Source organism: Orcinus orca, unplaced genomic scaffold, assembly GCF_937001465.1.
Source record: "Orcinus orca unplaced genomic scaffold, mOrcOrc1.1 scaffold_23, whole genome shotgun sequence".
In the NCBI taxonomy this organism is placed as follows: Eukaryota; Metazoa; Chordata; class Mammalia; order Artiodactyla; family Delphinidae; genus Orcinus; species Orcinus orca.
The window spans coordinates 5,288,464-5,307,909 of record NW_026043884.1 but is presented as its reverse complement, the minus strand read 5'-3'; positions in this window follow the sequence as shown (position 1 = coordinate 5,307,909).

Sequence of the window (19,446 nt, the reverse complement as noted above, 5' to 3'; positions counted from 1 at the left end):
GAGAAAACGCATACGCCCTTTTTGGCCAAGTGCATCATTGCGACGTTCTTCCTCTTTTCCAATGCTTTAAATGCAATTCCAGTCTACCTCCTGAAATCGGTTTCCTGCAATTCTGCCCCACTTTGCAGTCCTCTTGGCAGCCTTACTTCAGTATATTTTTGGATGATAGCTGTCATTTATAACTCTGCAGGTTTGTGAATTACCGTGTCCCTGAGCTCCTTTCTTCAACTCGCTTTCTTGTGAGCTGGCCGCAACACCGCAGGATTGCTTCACGCCCTAATCTGGTTCCGGCACAGCACGCTGAGCCTTTGGTTAATTCCTCTTCCTGGTGGGAAATGAGAGTTAAATTTGCCCGTCCAGACACCTCCAGCTAGTCTCTCATTGGTTCTCCCTATTCCTGTTTATCTTCCGCAGAAATTGCAAACTGTGCAAAACAGGAGGTTAAAGGCACTGAATCTCCAAGTCGGGAGAGTGTTAGTAAAGCATCTGGAATGTTGCACCCGAGTACCAGGGGACGAAAACTGAGACATATTTGAACACGTGTCCCGATCACATGGTTGATCATACTCTGGGTTCCACATGCATGTTTTAGCTGAAGGAAGAATCCCTTAAACCTGGAGTGTTGAGACCCGTGGAATGGGTACCATGCAATATGACTTCAAAGGGTCTTCATTTGCTCACCGAACATCTCCAATTCTATCACTGCTGCGTTTATGCCCCTGTGCACATGCTTGATTCTCTTTCAGAAACATAGCAATCCATAGGTTTTAAGATACTTACTAGTCAGGTACATTCTTAGGCGTTTAATATGGGGTGTTGAGTCCATTTCGTTGAGCAAGGAGTAGCTCTTGTCTATTACATATTTGGCTTAAGGAACTTTATCTGTGGTCATTTCAATCTCTGGATTTATGCATCACCCCAACTCACCTTTCCCCTTAAGCAAGCATAAGTTGTTTTTCTAAATTTGAGACCCTGTTCTGTTTTGTAATCCAGTTCCTGTGTAGCCAAGTTTACATTCCGTGTATTAGTGATATCTTATGATGTTTCTTTTTCTGTGTGACCTATTTCAGTTAGAATCATCATACCTGAATCCACTCATTATGCTGCTACGGGCCTGATGACATAGATTTCATTGCTGAGTGATATTGCATTGTACGTAGGTACCACAACTTCTTTATCCATTTTTCACTTTCTGCGATATTGAACTTGTACCGTAAACGAGGTTCTTGTAAACAGAGCCGTCCCAAACTTTGGGGTGGCTGTGTCTTTTTGATTTTAATTTCCCTAAACTATAGGACCATAAGTGGAAGTGCCCTAGGCTCTGTTGCTTTGTTTTTTAGATGTTTCAGGAAACACCATACACTTCTAACCAGTGGCTGTTGGCAATTTACATCCCGCCCATCAGCATAACAAGGCTCCCAGTTCTCCATGCCCTGTCCTGCCTTTCTGGATTTTACACTTTTTTCAGATGGCCCTTTTGACCGGGGGGAAGTGAGACTTCATTGTAGTGCAGATTTCCTTTGCAAGCTTGCTTGGTTGGCCAAAAAGGGCGTATGCGTTTTTTCCTGAATATATTCAGGAAAAAACGCATTCGCCCTTTTTGGCCAAGTGCATCATTGTCGACGTTCTGCCTCTTTTCCTATGCTTTAAATGCAATTCCAGTCTACCTCCTGAAATCGGTTTCCTGCAATTCTGCTTTGCCTTCAATGCCTCTTCATAGCCTTACCTCAATATATTTTTTGAAAATAGTTGACCTTTATAACTCTGCAGGTTTTTGAATTGCAGTGGCCCTTAGCTCCATTTTTCAGCTCTTATTTTTGTGATCTTGCCTCATAACCACAGGATTCCTTCAGGCCCTATTCTTCTTCTGGGACACCTTGCTGTGCCTTTGGTTTATTCTTCTTACTGATGTGAAATTAGAGTGACATGTGCCCACTGAAACTGCTACAGCTAGTTTCTCACTGGTTCCCCCTATTCCCATTCGTCATCGGCACTAACTGCAGACTGTGCGATACCATAACTTAAAGGCATTGACTCTCCATGTGGGGATATTGTTAGTAAAGCGGCTGGAATGTCGATCCGGAGTCCCAGGAGAGGAAAAATGAGGTGCGTTTTAGAAACCTTTCCCGATCATATGGTATACCAGTCGCTGGGTTTCCCAAGCATCGTTTAGCTGTAGGAAGATTCCCTTCAACCTGGAGTTTTGGGACCCTTGGAATGAGTAGCATGAAGTATTGCATTAAACTTTTGGCAGTTGCTCACCAAAGCTCACCAATCCTCTCAGCCCCAAGTGTGCAGCCTTATGTCTTATCCAGCTGTGGGTTTATATGTGGTCAATCCAGGTTGCATCACAGCCCCTGAGCAAATTTTGTAAGAATTTTTCTCTCTTTCATTGTTTCTGCGTTTTGTTTTTAAAATTTATTTCTATAATGGGGTTTAGCTCATTTTCACTGCTGTGTTTGTGCCGCTCTGCACACACTTGATTCCCTTATGGAGATATATCAATACATGGGTTTTAAGATTCTTATTACTCAGATATATTTCCTGCAGTGTATAGGGTGTGTTGAGGCCAGTTCATTGAGCAAGGTGTAGATCTTGTCTAATATCTATTTGGTTTATTGAACGGTATCTGTGCTAATTTCAAACTCTGGTTTTATGCATCACCCCACCTCTCCTTTCCCCTTAAGCTGACATAAGTGTGTTTTCTAAATGTGAGACACTGTTCTGTTCTGTAATTCATTTTTTGTGCAGCCATATTTACCCTCCCTCTATAAGTGATATCTTATGATATGTTTCTTTTTCTGTTTGACTTATTTCAAGTAGTATTATCGGACCTAAATCCACTCTTTATCCTTCTACTAGCCTTATTACATTGATTTCATGGTGAAGAGATATTCCATTGTACATAAGTACCACATCTTCTTTATCCATTGTTCTCTTTCCTGGGATATTTAAGGTGTACTGAAGTTGAGGTTCTTGTAAACAGAGTAGCCCTAAACTGTGGTGTGCTTGTGTCTTGTTGATTTTTAGACTTCCCTAGATATACTCCCATGATTGGAAGTGTCCTATGCTCTGTAGCTCTGTTTTTTAGATGATTTAGGAACCACCATACACTTCTCCAGAGTGGCTCTCGGCAGTTCACACACTGCCCATCAGCGTATAAAGGCTCCCTGTTCTCCATGGCCTGTCCTGCATTTCTGGTTTTTACAATTTTTTAGGATGGCCCTTTTGACCGGTGGGAAATGAGACTTCTTTGTTGTGCACATTTGCATTGCTTGCTTGCTTCGTTGCCCATAAAGTGCGTATGCGTTTTTTCCTGGATATAATCAGGAAAAAACGCATACGCCCTTTTGGGCCAACTGCATCATTGTCGAAATTCTGCCGCTTTTCATGTGCTTTAAAGACGAGTCCAATCTATCTCTTGAAATCTGTTTCTTGCAATTCTGTCTTGCATTCAGATCCTCTTCTTTGCCTTACCTCAACATAGTTTTGGACGTTAGTTTTCATTTATAACTCTGCGGGTTTGTGAATTGCAGTGACCCTGAGCTCCATTTTTTAAGTTGCTCTTTTGTGAGCTGGCCTCAAACCCGCAGGATTGCTTCAGGCCCTATTTTGGCTCCGGCGAGGTGGGCTGAGCCTTTTTTCAATTCTTATTCTTAATGGGAAATTAGAGTGATATGTGCCCGCCCAAACCCCTACAACTATTCTCTCATTGGTTCCCCCTCTTCCCGTTCATCCTCCTCACAATTTGCAAAATGTGTGAAACAGAAGTTGAAATGTGCTGATTCTCCAAGTGGGCAGACTCTAAGTAACGTGGCTGGAACGGTGAACAGGAGCACCAGGAGAGGATAAATGAGCTGCATTTTAGACACATCTCCCGATCACATGGTGTACAGTCCTCTGGGTTTTCCATGCATGTTTTAGCTGTAGGAAGATCCCTTGAACCTGCAGATTTGGGACCCATTGAATGGGTACCAGGTAGTATTACTTTAAAGGGTGTGCATTTCCTCACCCAACCTCACATTTCTCTTAGTGCAAACAGTTTCCAGCCTTATGTCTCATCCTGCTGTGGGTCTAGATGTGTTCAATCCATGTTGCATCACCGTCCCTGAGGAAAAGTTGTAAGAGGTTTTCTCTGTCTCTCTGTCGTTTATTTTTTTCAATTTATTACTATATTGGTTACAGCTGATTTTCAAAGCTCTGTTTCTTGCTGCTGTACATCCACTTGATTCACGTACAGAGAGACATCAGTAAATTCTTTTTCAGATTCTTACCAGTCGTATATATTCTTTTCCGGTGACTTGAGTGTGCTGAGTGCAGTTCTTTTAGCTACCGTGTGGGCCTTGTTGATTATCAGTTTGGTATTTGGAATGGTATCTTTGCTAATTTCAACCTCCTGGATGATGCCTCACCCCTCCCCACCTTTCCCGTTTAGCAGCCTTATGCGTGTTTTCTACATATTTGACTATGTTTTTGTTTTGTAATTTATTTCATGTGTAGCCATTTTGGATTCCACCTTTAAGTGATATCTTATGATATGTGTCTTTTTCTTTTTGAATTATGTCACTTAGAAAGATCATACGTAACTCCTCCGGAGTTGTTACAACTGGCCATAGTTCATTGATTTCCAGGCTGAATAATATTCCACTCTACCTAAGTACCACATCTCTATCCATTTTTTCCCTCCAGAGACATTTAAGTTATATCCTAGTCGAGGATCTTTTAAACAGAGAGGGGGTAAACATTGGGGTGCCTGTGTCCTCTCGATTTTTGTTTTTCCCAAGATATACGCCCATGAGTGCAAGTGCCCTATGCTCTGTAGCTCATTTTTTAGATGCTTTAGTAAACACAATACACTTCTCCAGAATGGCCGTTGCCAATATACATTTCCACTATAAGTCTCACAGGGCTCCCTCTTCTCCTTGCCCTGTCCTGCATTTCTGTTGTTTACGCTTTATGAGGATGGCTCTTCTGACTGATGCGAAGTGATATCTTTTGTAGTATTGACTTCCAGTGCCCACCTGTTTGGTTGGCTAAAAAAGTGTATGCCCTTTTCTTGAATATATACAGAAAAAAACGCATACACCCTTTTTGGCCAACTGCAATGTTGGCAATGTTCAGCTCCTTTTCTCGTGCTTAATGGCGAGTCCTTTCTACCTCCTCAAATCCCTTTCCTGCCATTCTCCCTTGCTTACAAGTCCTTTTCTCTGACTTTCCTCAAGACATTTTTCAGTGATGGATATTTTCAACTCTGCAGTTTCATGAATTTTACTGCCCCTGAGTTCCATTGTTCAACTTGCGTTTATGGGAACTGACCACAAAGCAGCGGGATTTCCTCAAGCCCTATACTGTTTCCATGGGCAACCCTAGCCTTTGGTCAATTCGTCTTCCTGATTGGAAATTAGAGTGACATGTGCCTGTCTGAACACCTAGGACTTGTCTCTCATTGTTCCTCATCCTTCCGCTTCATCCTCTGGACAAATTCCAAACTGTACGCAACAGGATGTTGACAGTGCTGACATCTCCAAGTGGGGAGACTGTTAGTAAAGACGCTGGAGGGGTGAACCCGAGCACCAGGAGATGAGGAGATGAGATGCCTTTTCCAAACTCTCCCCGATCAGACGGTATACCATCCTCTGGGTGTGACAGACATGTTTTAGCAGTAGGAAGAGTCCCATTCATGTAAGGAGAACACCAGGGCTTTTTCAAAATCAGTGTCTGCCCGAAACCCAAACTGGGGGATTTTTTAAGCTACGGCTACACATATGTTCATTAAGGGCCTTGGGAAGTAAACAGAGTCCAAACTTTAGATGATTGAAGTCTTCAGGGTCAGAAGCACTCACCACCAGCTTCCCTTAGGTTACACTTTAACTGTCATTGATAGATGACAATGACAATAAAAATATCTATTCTTTTCCAGATTATTTCCCCTTATAGCTTATTGCAAAATGTTGAGTGTAGTTCCCTGTGCTATACAGTAGTTCCTTGTTGATGATCTATTTTATACATAGCAGTGTGTATGTGTTAATCCCAAACTGTTAATTTATCCCTCCTCCCACCTTTCCCCTTTGGTAATAATAAATTATAAGATTTTATACTTCTCAGAAATGGGGGAGCTGAAAGAGAGGTATCATTTTCAATGGAAAAGCATTTAAAACAAGATTGAAGCTTTAACCAAGATTATTAGATGTACATCCTTGGAAAGAAATCACTTCGTTTCTCTAATATTGACCTGACAAATAAGACAAACCTTTTCACTGAACTTGCTTATAATAAAGTGATGGAAATATCAAAATGAAGTGTTAGAAACATCTTATTTTACCCAAGCCTTATACACTGTTCTATGTTAACTACAGTTTGGCTCACACATCTGTTCATTGAGGTTACAATAGTCTCAATTTCTGTTACTGATCCTCCAGAGTGGACCCCAACAAGTGTCCCCCTGCCCAGTGTCATTGGGGCCAACAGATCGAGACTGAGTTTGGTTCACAAGCAAAGGAAACTTTATATTTTGATCAGAGAATGGAGAGGTGAGAGCATGCACTACCCCGTGGGCTGTGGGCTGGGCTGTTGTGTAGAGATCCTGTCAGAGTCAGTGGGAGGGAGGGGGCAGAGCTCTCGAGGGCCAGGTTGGCTGCAGCTCAGGCTCTATATCGCGGAGTCTGCACTGGGCCCCAGGAGCTGAGGTGTCGTCCCAGCCATTCTGCACTAGGAAATCTGGTCTGAAGTGCCGGGTGTGGAACCTCTGCATGCGGGACCCTAGGAGCACATGAAATTAGACAAAGCACAAAGGATAAAAAAGGTTAGACTTGACTTTATTGCCCAGATTCTATTTTTATCTCCCAGGGATTTTTAATGGGCTTTGCTGGGGACAAACCCCTCCTCTGCCTTTTGTCCCGTTCCTCATTCTTGGAGTGCTGAGGGTGCAGACCCTTCTTCTGTAACTGCTGAGTGCTGAGTTGTGAGCCCTCATACTCGGGGGCGAGGGTCAGAGCTTCTCCCCAGCAGCCTCCAGGTGACGTTGATTGTCCCCAGGCCCCCTGCCTCCCTGCTCGTCCAACTGAGCACCAGCATTGGAAGTGTTATAGATTCTAATGACCTTTAAGGGTCCAGGAAAGAGATGTGCAGAGACGCTGTGGGGGCCGGTTTCACCCCGCCCCACATTTGTTCGGCCACCTTAGGCTGACCGTTTCTGCCAGCCTAGATGCTCTGACCAGTAGTCTGCGCTTTCTTCAATTAGGCCCCTGAATTAATGTACAAACAGCACCAGGTGTCAGAGCCCTGCCCGCTCAACTCCCAGACAGTCCAGGGTCAGTGGTGATCAAGGACCATGATGGCCACTGAGTCAACAGCCTTTTGAAGTAAACAGGAGTCCAGCCAGTCTCATTGGCCACCATCATCAAGGTGTCTGTAGGCTTTTCTCTGGTGACAGTGTGATGTACGGTTCCCCCGCCAAGATTATTAGCTCCCCTCTGGGTGCAGTATGTCCTGCAAGCAGTAGTCTACTCTTTTGGGACACACTCTTGTTGTTTTATGAGAGAAACTCCAGGTCAAGTGATGTTCACATGAGTCGTCATGGTGCCCTGTTGCCCCCGGTTATCTCTCTGGATGTTGGAGTTGGAAGGCCTCCTCACTCGAGGTTGGTGTGCCCACAGAGCAAACCCTGCAACTTCAGGGCATGGTTGGTTGTTAGGATCACCACGTGGGGTCCTTTTCCCTTAGGAGGGAGGTGGCCTTTGGGGCTGCTGATTTCCAGGTTTTTAGATACCACCAGTATCTTGGCCAGATGTGGCAGTGGGCCAAGCCCCTTGGTGACCGTAGTTTATCCTACCTGGATGGCATTCTTGCATTGTTCCATTTCAAGTGGTCCCAGTTTTTGCACTAATTCTCCAATGGCGATTCACCTTTCACCGGGAATGTAAAGGTCAAAGGGTTTAGCTAAATTAGGGAGTTCCAGGGCAAGGGTCTGAATTGACTGCTCTTTCCATTCTTGAAAGGCCACTTCTGGATTCTATTCAAAAGGATCATCATCTTTTCCTTTCAGTGTTTCATATAGAGGCCCAGCTAGTAGATTGTAGTTAGGGATCCAGAAGCAGCAAACCCTGGCCTCCCCAGGAACCCCTAAGCTGTCTTCTAGTTTTAGAAAGGGATAAGGCTGAAAATGGTTTCTTCCCTTTCCTGGGATGGGCTTCTCCGACCTTCTGTGAGAACGAAGCCCAGGCAGGTCACCGCAGTCTGTGATATTTGAGCTTTTTCTTGGACAACTTCTATCCTTTATTGGCTTGGTAGTTCAGAGGCCTCCTTAGTAGAGCTGGCGATCAGAATGTCGTCTGCATACTGAAGGAGGGTTTCCTTTTCCAGAGGTGGAAGTTTTAGGTCTTTAGCTAAGCTTTCCCCAAAGATGGTGTGGGAATTTTTGCACCCTTGGGGCAAGACGGCCCGGAAGTATTGTTTTAGTTGTATGTTGAGTCCTGCCACTCACAAGCCAAAATTTCTTGTGACTCTGGGACTAATGGAATACAAAAGAAGGCATCATTGAAGACTAATACAGAATACCATGTCCTGGTGATTGGTAGAATGACCAGCAGGGTGTAGGAATTAGGAGCAGCTGGAGGTATATCCTCGGTGGCTTCACTGACTGTCCTGACATCCTTTACCAGGTCCCCAGCAGCCCATGGGGCTCTCGTGGTCAGACCAATCCCAGAATATGGAGCTCACCTGGGCAGGTACCCCACCCCCACCCCAGCCCACGGGGCTCTCGTGGTCAGGCCCCTCCCAGGATACAGAGCTACCCTTGCAGGTACCGTGGCAGGGCTGGGCACACAGGAACCGTGCACATAGCCCTCATTGCAGAGCACCCCCAGCTCACCTGTCGCTCAGAGCTGACACAGAGCACCTCAGAGCAGGACTTGAACTAACAAACAGCAGCTGCGACAGGTCTGTGACCCTGGGCATCACTCTGTGCGGCCTCCCTCCACCTGGTCTTCCAGAGACTTCCACTGCACCCGGGGCACCAGGCCTCTGTCTCCAACCACCACCCACCCCTCCTCTCCCTGACTCCTGGGTTCCTCTCATTAGGAGAGGGTTTTCTTGAAGTTGTCTCCCACTCATGGGCCAGATAAAATGATTAGAAAACAAGCCAAAGCTGCAGCCCCTTGTCTATCCTGACTCTCAGGAGCCCACACCTGTTCCTTGGACCTGGCAGGTTCGGCAAGTTCCATTTTCTGCAACTGTGAGCCCCTGAGGGGTGATGATTGGCTGACCTGGGCAGCCTTACCGTGCCGGCCAGCCCTCCCCAGGTGTGCCTGGGTTGAGATCAATATAAATACCACTCCAGGCAGCAAGAGGCCCTGCAGCCGTGCCTGACGCCATTTTCTCTGCCCTGTCAGCAGTCTCGGGGCTGGGCTGGTGGGAGGGAGTGAGAGGCCACGGCTTTGTGGGTGGCCCAGTGTGAGTGGGGCTCTGCTGGACTTTCTGCAGCAGTTGCCAGGCTGCCACCTGCTAAAGAAGAGGATGTGTCACCCATACCTGCTGCTGGAATTTCTCCCTGGGCAGAGGTGAGGAAGGAAAAAAGCAGTGGGGGCAGGGACAGGACGGGTATCTCAGGCAGGGAAATGGAAATCTTCCAGAAGAGCACCCAGGGCCAGGACCATCCTGGCTGGCCTGCAGGCACCAAGTCGGCCGGTATGCTGTCACTCGTGTGGCTCTATGGCCCTTCCTCTAGGCTTTCAAGTCCTTGTATATATTCAGGTGTTTTACCTGGGACGGGTGGGAATAGTTCAGCAGCAACTGGCCTGGGGCTCAGCTCACGTTTACTCACAGATGCCTCGGCACGGTGCCCCAGCTTTGCAATGAGGACGCTTGTTGCGTGGGGGCTGCTGGCTGAATGGGAGACGATTCCCCACCACTGACCAACTTCAGAATTGTTTACAACTGGAGCAAGTGCCCTGATACGGTTTTCCTCTGTGGAACTGGTGGGTTCTGTGTTTTTTTTCTCTTTTTCGTTTTTGGTTCAAGGTAGATTTTATTCCTCTTTTTTGTATTTACAGATATAAGCATGGAAATAATTTATTCATATAAATACATGTATGTGAAGGGAATAATTGTTTTTTCTGTTTTTTTTTTAATTTTATTTCTTTTTAATTTTGAATTTTATTTTATATTTTTATACAGCAGGTTCTTATTGGTTACCTATTTTATACATATAAGTGTATACATGTCAATCCCAGTCTCTCAACTCCTCCCACCACCACCCCCCCAACAGCTTTCCACCCTTGTTGTCCATACGTTTGTTGTCTACATCTGTTGCTCTATTTATGCCTTGCAAAATGGTTAACCTGTACAGTTTTTCTAGGTTCCACATATATGCATGAATATACAAGATTTGTTTTTCTCTTTCTGACTTACTTCACTCTGTATGACACTCTCTAGATCCATCGACGTCTTGACAAATGACCCAATTTCATTCCTTTTCATGGCTTTGTAATATTCCATTTTATATATGTACCACAACTTTATGCATTCCTCTGTCTATGGGCATTTAGGTTGCTTCCATTACCTCGATATTGTAAAGAGTGATACAATGAACATTGCGGTGAATGTCTCTTTTTGATTTATGGTTTTGTCTGGGTATATGTCCAGAACTGGGATTGCTGTATCATATGGTAATTCTACTGTTAGTTTCTTAAGAAACTCCATATTGTTCTCCATAGTGACTGTATCAATTTATATTCCCAACAATAGTGGAAGAGGGTTCCTTTTCTCCACACCCTTTCCAGCATTTTTTGTTTGTAGATTTTCTGATGATGCCCATTCTACCAGGTGTGAGGTGATACCTCATTGTTGAGTCCATTTCCTTGAGCAAGGGGTAGGTCTTGTCTATTAAATATTTGGCTTATGGAATGGTATCTGTGCTAATTTCAAACTCTGGTTTTATGCAGCACCCCAACTCACCTTCCCCCTTAAGCAAGCATAAGTTGGTTTTCTAAATTTGAGATCCTGTTCTGTTTTGTAATTCAGTTCATGTGTAGCCAAGTTCTCATTCCATGTATTGGTGGTACCTCATGATGTTTCTTTTTCTGTGTGACTTTTTTCACTTAGAATCACCGTGCCTCAATCCACTCATTATGCTGGTACGGGCCTGGTGACATAGTTTTCATTGCTGAGAGGTATTCTGTTGTACGTAAGTACCGCAACTTCTTTATCCATTATTTGCTCTCTGGCATATTTAACTTGTGCTGCAGAAGAGGTTCCTGTAAACAGAGCCGTCCCAAATTTTGGGGTGGCTGTGTCTTTTTGATTTTAATTTCCCTAAGCTATAGGACCATAAGTGGAAGTGCCCTAGGCTCTGTTGCTTTGTTTTTTAGATGTTTCAGGAAACACCATACACTTCTCCAGAGTGGCTGTTGGCAATTTACATCCCGCCCATCAGCATACAAGGTTCCCAGTTCTCCATGGCCTGTCCTGCCTTTCTGGATTTTACACTTTTTTCAGATGGCCCTTTTGTCCGGGGGGAAGTGAGACTTCATTTTAGTGCAGATTTACTTTGCAAGCTTGCTTGGTTGGCCAAAAAGGGCGTATGGTTTTTTCCTGAATATATTCAGGAAAAAACGCATACGCCCTTTTTGGCCAAGTGCATCATTGCGACGTTCTTCCTCTTTTCCTATGCTTTAAATGCAATTCCAGTCTACCTCCTGAAATCGGTTTCCTGCAATTCTGCCCCACTTTGCAGTCCTCTTGGCAGCCTTACTTCAGTATATTTTTGGATGATAGCTGTCATTTATAACTCTGCAGGTTTGTGAATTACCGTGTCCCTGAGCTCCTTTCTTCAACTCGCTTTCTTGTGAGCTGGCCGCAACACCGCAGGATTGCTTCACACCCTAATCTGGTTCCGGCACAGCACGCTGAGCCTTTGGTTAATTCCTCTTCCTGGTGGGAAATGAGAGTTAAATTTGCCCGTCCAGACACCTCCAGCTAGTCTCTCATTGGTTCTCCCTATTCCTGTTTATCTTCCGCAGAAATTGCAAACTGTGCAAAAGAGGAGGTTAAAGGCACTGAATCTCCAAGTCGGGAGAGTGTTAGTAAAGCGTCTGGAATGTTGCACCCGAGTACCAGGGGACGAAAACTGAGACATATTTGAACACGTGTCCCGATCACATGGTTGATCATACTCTGGGTTCCACATGCATGTTTTAGCTGAAGGAAGAATCCCTTAAACCTGGAGTGTTGAGACCCGTGGAATGGGTACCATGCAATATGACTTCAAAGGGTCTTCATTTGCTCACCGAACATCTCCAATTCTATCACTGCTGCGTTTATGCCCCTGTACACATGCTTGATTCTCTTTCAGAAACATAGCAATCCATAGGTTTTAAGATACTTACTAGTCAGGTACATTCTTAGGCGTTTAATATGGGGTGTTGAGTCCATTTCGTTGAGCAAGGAGTAGCTCTTGTCTATTACATATTTGGCTTAAGGAACTTTATCTGTGGTCATTTCAATCTCTGGATTTATGCATCACCCCAACTCACCTTTCCCCTTAAGCAAGCATAAGTTGTTTTTCTAAATTTGAGACCCTGTTCTGTTTTGTAATCCAGTTCCTGTGTAGCCAAGTTTACATTCCGTGTATTAGTGATATCTTATGATGTTTCTTTTTCTGTGTGACCTATTTCAGTTAGAATCATCATACCTGAATCCACTCATTATGCTGCTACGGGCCTGATGACATAGATTTCATTGCTGAGTGATATTGCATTGTACGTAGGTACCACAACTTCTTTATCCATTTTTCACTTTCTGCGATATTGAACTTGTACCGTAAACGAGGTTCTTGTAAACAGAGCCGTCCCAAACTTTGGGGTGGCTGTGTCTTTTTGATTTTAATTTCCCTAAACTATAGGACCATAAGTGGATGTGCCCTAGGCTCTGTTGCTTTGTTTTTTAGATGTTTCAGGAAACACCATACACTTCTCCCAAGTGGCTGTTGGCAATTTACATCCCGCCCATCAGCATAACAAGGCTCCCAGTTCTCCATGGCCTGTCCTGCCTTTCTGGATTTTACACTTTTTTCAGATGGCCCTTTTGACCGGGGGGAAGTGAGACTTCATTGTAGTGCAGATTTCCTTTGCAAGCTTGCTTGGTTGGCCAAAAAGGGCATATGCGTTTTTTCCTGAATATATTCAGGAAAAAACGCATACGCCCGTTTTGGCCAAGTGCATGATTGTCGATGTTCTGCCTCTATTCCTATGCTTTAAATGCAATTCTAGTCTACCTCCTGAAATCGGTGTCCTGCAATTCTGCCCCGCTTTCAAGTCCTCTTGGCAACCTTACTTCAGTATATTTTTGGACGATAGCTGTCATTTATAAGTCTGCAGGTTTGTGAATTACAGTGCCCCTGAGCTCCTTTCTTCAACTCGCTTTCTTGTGAGCTGGCCGCAACACCGCAGGATTTCTTCAGGCCCTAATCTGGTTCCGGCACGGCACGCTGAGCCTTTGGTTAATTCCTCTTCCTTGTGGGAAATGAGAGTTAAATTTGCCCGTCCAGACACCTCCATCTTGTCTCTCATTGGTTCTCCCTATTCCTGTTCATCTTCCGCAGAAATTGCAAACTGGGCCAAACAGGAGGTTAAAGGCACTGACTTTCCAAGTCGGGAGAGTGTTAGTAAAGCGTCTGGAATGTTGCACCCGAGTACCAGGGGACGAACACTGAGACATATTTGAACACGTCTCCCTATCACACGGTTGATCATACTCTGGGTTCCACATGCGTGTTTTAGCTGAAGGAAGAATCCCTTAAACCTGGAGAGTTGAGATCCGTGGAATGGGTACCATGCAATATGACTTCAAAGGGTCTTCATTTGCTCACTGAACCTCTCCAATCCTATCAGTGCTGCTTTTATGCCCCTGTACACATGCTTGATACTCTTTCGCAGACATAACAATCCATAGGTTTTAAGATACTTACTAGTCAGGTACATTCTTAGGCGTTTAATATGGGGTGTTGAGTCCATTTCGTTGAGCAAGGAGTAGCTCTTGTCTATTCCATATTTGGCTTAAGGAACTTTATCTGTGCTCATTTCAATCTCTGGTTTTATGCAGCACCCCAACTCACCTTTCCCCTTAAGCAAGCATAAGTTGGTTTTCTAAATTTGAGACCTTATTCTGTTTTGTAACTCTGTTCCTGTGTAGCAAGTTTACATTCCGTGTATTAGTGATATCTTATGATGTTTCTTTTTCTGTGTGACTTATTTCAGTTAGAATCATCATACCTGAATCCACTCATTATGCTGCTACGGGCCTGATGACATAGATTTCATTGCTGAGTGATATTGCATTGTACGTAAGTACCACAACTTCTTTATCCATTTTTCGCTTTCTGCAATATTGAACTTGTCCCGTAAACGAGGTTCTTGTAAACAGAGCCGTCCCAAACTTTGGGGTGGCTGTGTCTTTTTGATTTTAATTTCCCTAAGCTATAGCACCATAAGTGGAAGTGCCCTAGGCTCTGTTGCTTTGTTTTTTAGATGTTTCAGGAAACACCATACACTTCTCCCGAGTGGCTGTTGGCAATTTACATCCCACCCATCAGCATAACAATGCTCCCAGTTCTCCATTGCCTGTCCTGCCTTTCTGGATTTTACACTTTTTTCAGATGGCCCTTTTGACTGGGGGGAAGTGAGACTTCATTGTAGTGCAGATTTCCTTTGCAAGCTTGCTTGGTTGGCCAAAAAGGGCGTATGCGTTTTTTCCTGAATATATTCAGGAAAAAACGTATACGCCCTTTTTGGCCAATTGCATCATTGTCGTCGTTCTGCCTCTTTTCCTATGCTTTAAATGCAATTCCTGTCTACCTCCTGAAATAGGTTTCCTGCAATTCTGCCTTGCTTTCAATGCCTCTTCATAGCCTTACCTCAATATAGTTTTTGAAAATAGTTGGCCTTTATATCTCTGCCCATTTTTGAATTGCAGTGGCCCTTAGCTCCATTTTTCAGCTCATATTTTTGTGATCTTGCCTCATAACCACAGGATTCCTTCAGGCCCTATTCTTCTTCTGGGGCACCTTGCTGTGCCTTTGGTTTATTCTTCTTACTGATGTGAAATTAGAATGACATGTGCCCATTGAAACCGCTACAGCTTGTTTCTCACTGGTTCCCCCTATTCCCATTCATCCTCCGCAATAACTGCAGACTGTGCGATACCAGAACTTAAAGGCATTGACTCTCCATGTGAGGATGTTGTTAGTAAAGTGGCTGGAATGTCGATCCGGAGCCCCAGGAGAGGAAAAATGAGGTGCGTTTTAGAAACCTTTCCCGATCATATGGTATACCAGTCGCTGGGTTTCCCAAGCATGGTTTAGCTGTAGGAAGATTCCCTTCAACCTGGATTGTTGGGACCCTTGGAATGAGTAGCATGAAGTATTGCATTAAACTTTTGGCAGTTGCTCACCAAAACTCACCAATCCTCTCAGCCCCAAGTGTCCAGCCTTATGTGTTATCCAGCTGTGGGTTTATATGTGGTCAATCCAGGTTGCATCACAGCCCCTGAGCAAATTTTGTAAGAATTTTTCTCTCTTTCATTGTTTCTGCGTTTTGTTTTTAAAATTTATTTCTATAATGGGGTTTAGCTCATTTTCACTGCTGTGTTTGTGCTGCTCTGCACACACTTGATTCCCTTATGGAGATATATCAATACATGGATTTTTTTTTTTCTTTTGCGATACGTGGGCCTCTCACTGTTGTGGCCTCTCCCGCCGCGGAGCACAGGCTCCGGACGCGCAGGCTCAGCGGCCATGGCTCACGGGCCCAGCCACTCCGCGGCACATGGGATCCTCCCGGACCAGGGCACGAACCCGCGTCCCCTGCATCGGCAGGCGGACTCTCAACCACTGTGCAACCAGGGAAGCCCAATACATGGATTTTAAGATTCTTATTACTCAGATATATTTCTCTGTGGTTTATAAGGTGTGTTGAGGCCAGTTCATTGAGCAAGGTGTAGATCTTGTCTAATATCTATTTGGTTTATTGAACGGTATCTGTGCTAATTTCAAACTCTGGTTTTATGCATCACCCCACCTCTCCTTTCCCCTTAAGCTGACATAAGTGTGTTTTCTAAATGTGAGACACTGTTCTGTTCTGTAATTCATTTTTTGTGCAGCCATATTTACCCTCCCTCTATAAGTGATATCTTATGATATGTTTCTTTTTCTGTTTGACTTATTTCAAGTAGTATTATCGGACCTAAATCCACTCTTTATCCTTCTACTAGCCTTATTACATTGATTTCATGGTGAAGAGATATTCCATTGTACATAAGTACCACATCTTCTTTATCCATTGTTCTCTTTCCTGGGATATTTAAGGTGTACTGAAGTTGAGGTTCTTGTAAACAGAGTAGCCCTAAACTGTGGTGTGCTTGTGTCTTGTTGATTTTTAGACTTCCCTAGATATACTCCCATGATTGGAAGTGTCCTATGCTCTGTAGCTCTGTTTTTTAGATGATTTAGGAACCACCATACACTTCTCCAGAGTGGCTCTCGGCAGTTCACACACTGCCCATCAGCGTATAAAGGCTCCCTGTTCTCCATGGCCTGTCCTGCATTTCTGGTTTTTACAATTTTTTAGGATGGCCCTTTTGACCGGTGGGAAATGAGACTTCTTTGTTGTGCACATTTGCATTGCTTGCTTGCTTCGTTGCCCATAAAGTGCGTATGCGTTTTTTCCTGGATATAATCAGGAAAAAACGCATACGCCCTTTTGGGCCAACTGCATCATTGTCGAAATTCTGCCGCTTTTCATGTGCTTTAAAGACGAGTCCAATCTATCTCTTGAAATCTGTTTCTTGCAATTCTGTCTTGCATTCAGATCCTCTTCTTTGCCTTACCTCAACATAGTTTTGGACGTTAGTTTTCATTTATAACTCTGCAGGTTTGTGAATTGCAGTGACCCTGAGCTCCATTTTTTAAGTTGCTCTTTTGTGAGCTGGCCTCAAACCCTCAGGATTGCTTCAGGCCCTATTTTGGCTCCGGCGAGTTGGGCTGAGCCTTTTTTCAATTCTTATTCTTAATGGGAAATTAGAGTGATATGTGCCCGTCCAAACCCCTACAACTATTCTCTCATTGGTTCCCCCTCTTCCCGTTCATCCTCCTCACAATTTGCAAAATGTGTGAAACAGAAGTTGAAATGTGCTGATTCTCCAAGTGGGGAGATTCTAAGTAACGTGGCTGGAATGGTGAACAGGAGCACCAGGAGAGGATAAATGAGCTGCATTTTAGACACATCTCCCGATCACATGGTGTACAGTCCTCTGGGTTTTCCATGCATGTTTTAGCTGTAGGAAGATCCCTTGAACCTGCAGATTTGGGACCCATTGAATGGGTACCAGGCAGTATTACTTTAAAGGGTGTGCATTTCCTCACCCAACCTCACATTTCTCTTAGTGCAAACAGTTTCCAGCCTTATGTCTCATCCTGCTGTGGGTCTAGATGTGTTCAATCCATGTTGCATCACCGTCCCTGAGGAAAAGTTGTAAGAGGTTTTCTCTGTCTCTCTGTCGTTTATTTTTTTCAATTTGTTACTATATTGGTTACAGCTGATTTTCAAAGCTCTGTTTCTTGCTGCTGTACATCCACTTGATTCACGTACAGAGAGACATCAGTAAATTCTTTTTCAGATTCTTACCAGTCGTATATATTCTTTTCCGGTGACTTGAGTGTGCTGAGTGCAGTTCTTTTAGCTACCGTGTAGGCTTTGTTGATTATCAGTTTGGTATTTGGAATGGTATCTTTGCTAATTTCAACCTCCTGGATGATGCCTCACCCCTCCCCACCTTTCCCGTTTAGCAGCCTTATGCGTGTTTCCTACATATTTGACTATGTTTTTGTTTTGTAATTTATTTCATGTGTAGCCATTTTGGATTCCACCTTTAAGTGATATCTTATGATATGTGTCTTTTTCTTTTTGAATTATGTCACTTAGAATGATCATACGTAACTCCTCCGGAGTTGTTACAACTGGCCATATTTCATTGATTTCCAGGCTGAATAATATTCCACTCTACCTAAGTACCACATCTCTATCCATTTTTTCTCTCCAGAGACATTTAAGTTATATCCTAGTCGAGGATCTTTTAAACAGAGAGGGGGTAAACATTGGGGTGCCTGTGTCCTCTCGATTTTTGTTTTTCCCAAGATATACGCCCATGAGTGCAAGTGCCCTATGCTCTGTAGCTCATTTTTTAGATGCTTTAGTAAACACAATACACTTCTCCAGAATGGCCGTTGCCAATATACATTTCCACTATAAGTCTCACAGGGCTCCCTCTTCTCCTTGCCCTGTCCTGCATTTCTGTTTTTTACGCTTTATGAGGATGGCTCTTCTGACTGATGCGAAGTGATATCTTTTGTAGTATTGACTTCCAGTGCCCACCTGTTTGGTTGGCTAAAAAAGTGTATGCCCTTTTCTTGAATATATACAGAAAAAAACGCATACACCCTTTTTGGCCAACTGCAATGTTGGCAATGTTCAGCTCCTTTTCTCGTGCTTAATGGCGAGTCCTTTCTACCTCCTCAGATCCCTTTCCTGCCATTCTCCCTTGCTTACAAGTCCTTTTCTCTGACTTTCCTCAAGACATTTTTCAGTGATGGATATTTTCAACTCTGCAGTTTCGTGAATTTTACTGCCCCTGAGTTCCATTGTTCAACTTGTGTTTATGGGAACTGGCCACAAAGCAGCGGGATTTCCTCAAGCCCTATACTGTTTCCATGGGCAACCCTAGCCTTTGGTCAATTCGTCTTCCTGATTGGAAATTAGAGTGACATGTGCCTGTCTGAACACCTAGGACTTGTCTCTCATTGTTCCTCATCCTTCCGCTTCATCCTCTGGACAAATTCCAAACTGTACGCAACAGGATGTTGACAGTGCTGACATCTCCAAGTGGGGAGACTGTTAGTAAAGATGCTGGAGGGGTGAACCCGAGCACCAGGAGATGAGGAGATGAGATGCCTTTTCCAAACTCTCCCCGATCAGACGGTATACCATCCTCTGGGTGTGACAGACATGTTTTAGCAGTAGGAAGAGTCCCATTCATGTAAGGAGAACACCAGGGCTTTTTCAAAATCAGTGTCTGCCCGAAACCCAAACTGGGGAATTTTTTAAGCTACGGCTACACATATGTTCATTAAGGGCCTTGGGAAGTAGGCAGAGTCCAAACTTTAGATGATTGAAGTCTTCAGGGTCAGAAGCACTCACCACCAGCTTCCCTTAGGTTACACTTTAACTGTCATTGATAGATGATGTCAATAAAAATATCTATTCTTTTCCAGATTATTTCCCCTTATAGCTTATTGCAAAATGTTGAGTGTAGTTCCCTGTGCTATACAGTAGTTCCTTGTTGATGATCTATTTTATACATAGCAGTGTGTATGTGTTAATCCAAAACTGTTAATTTATC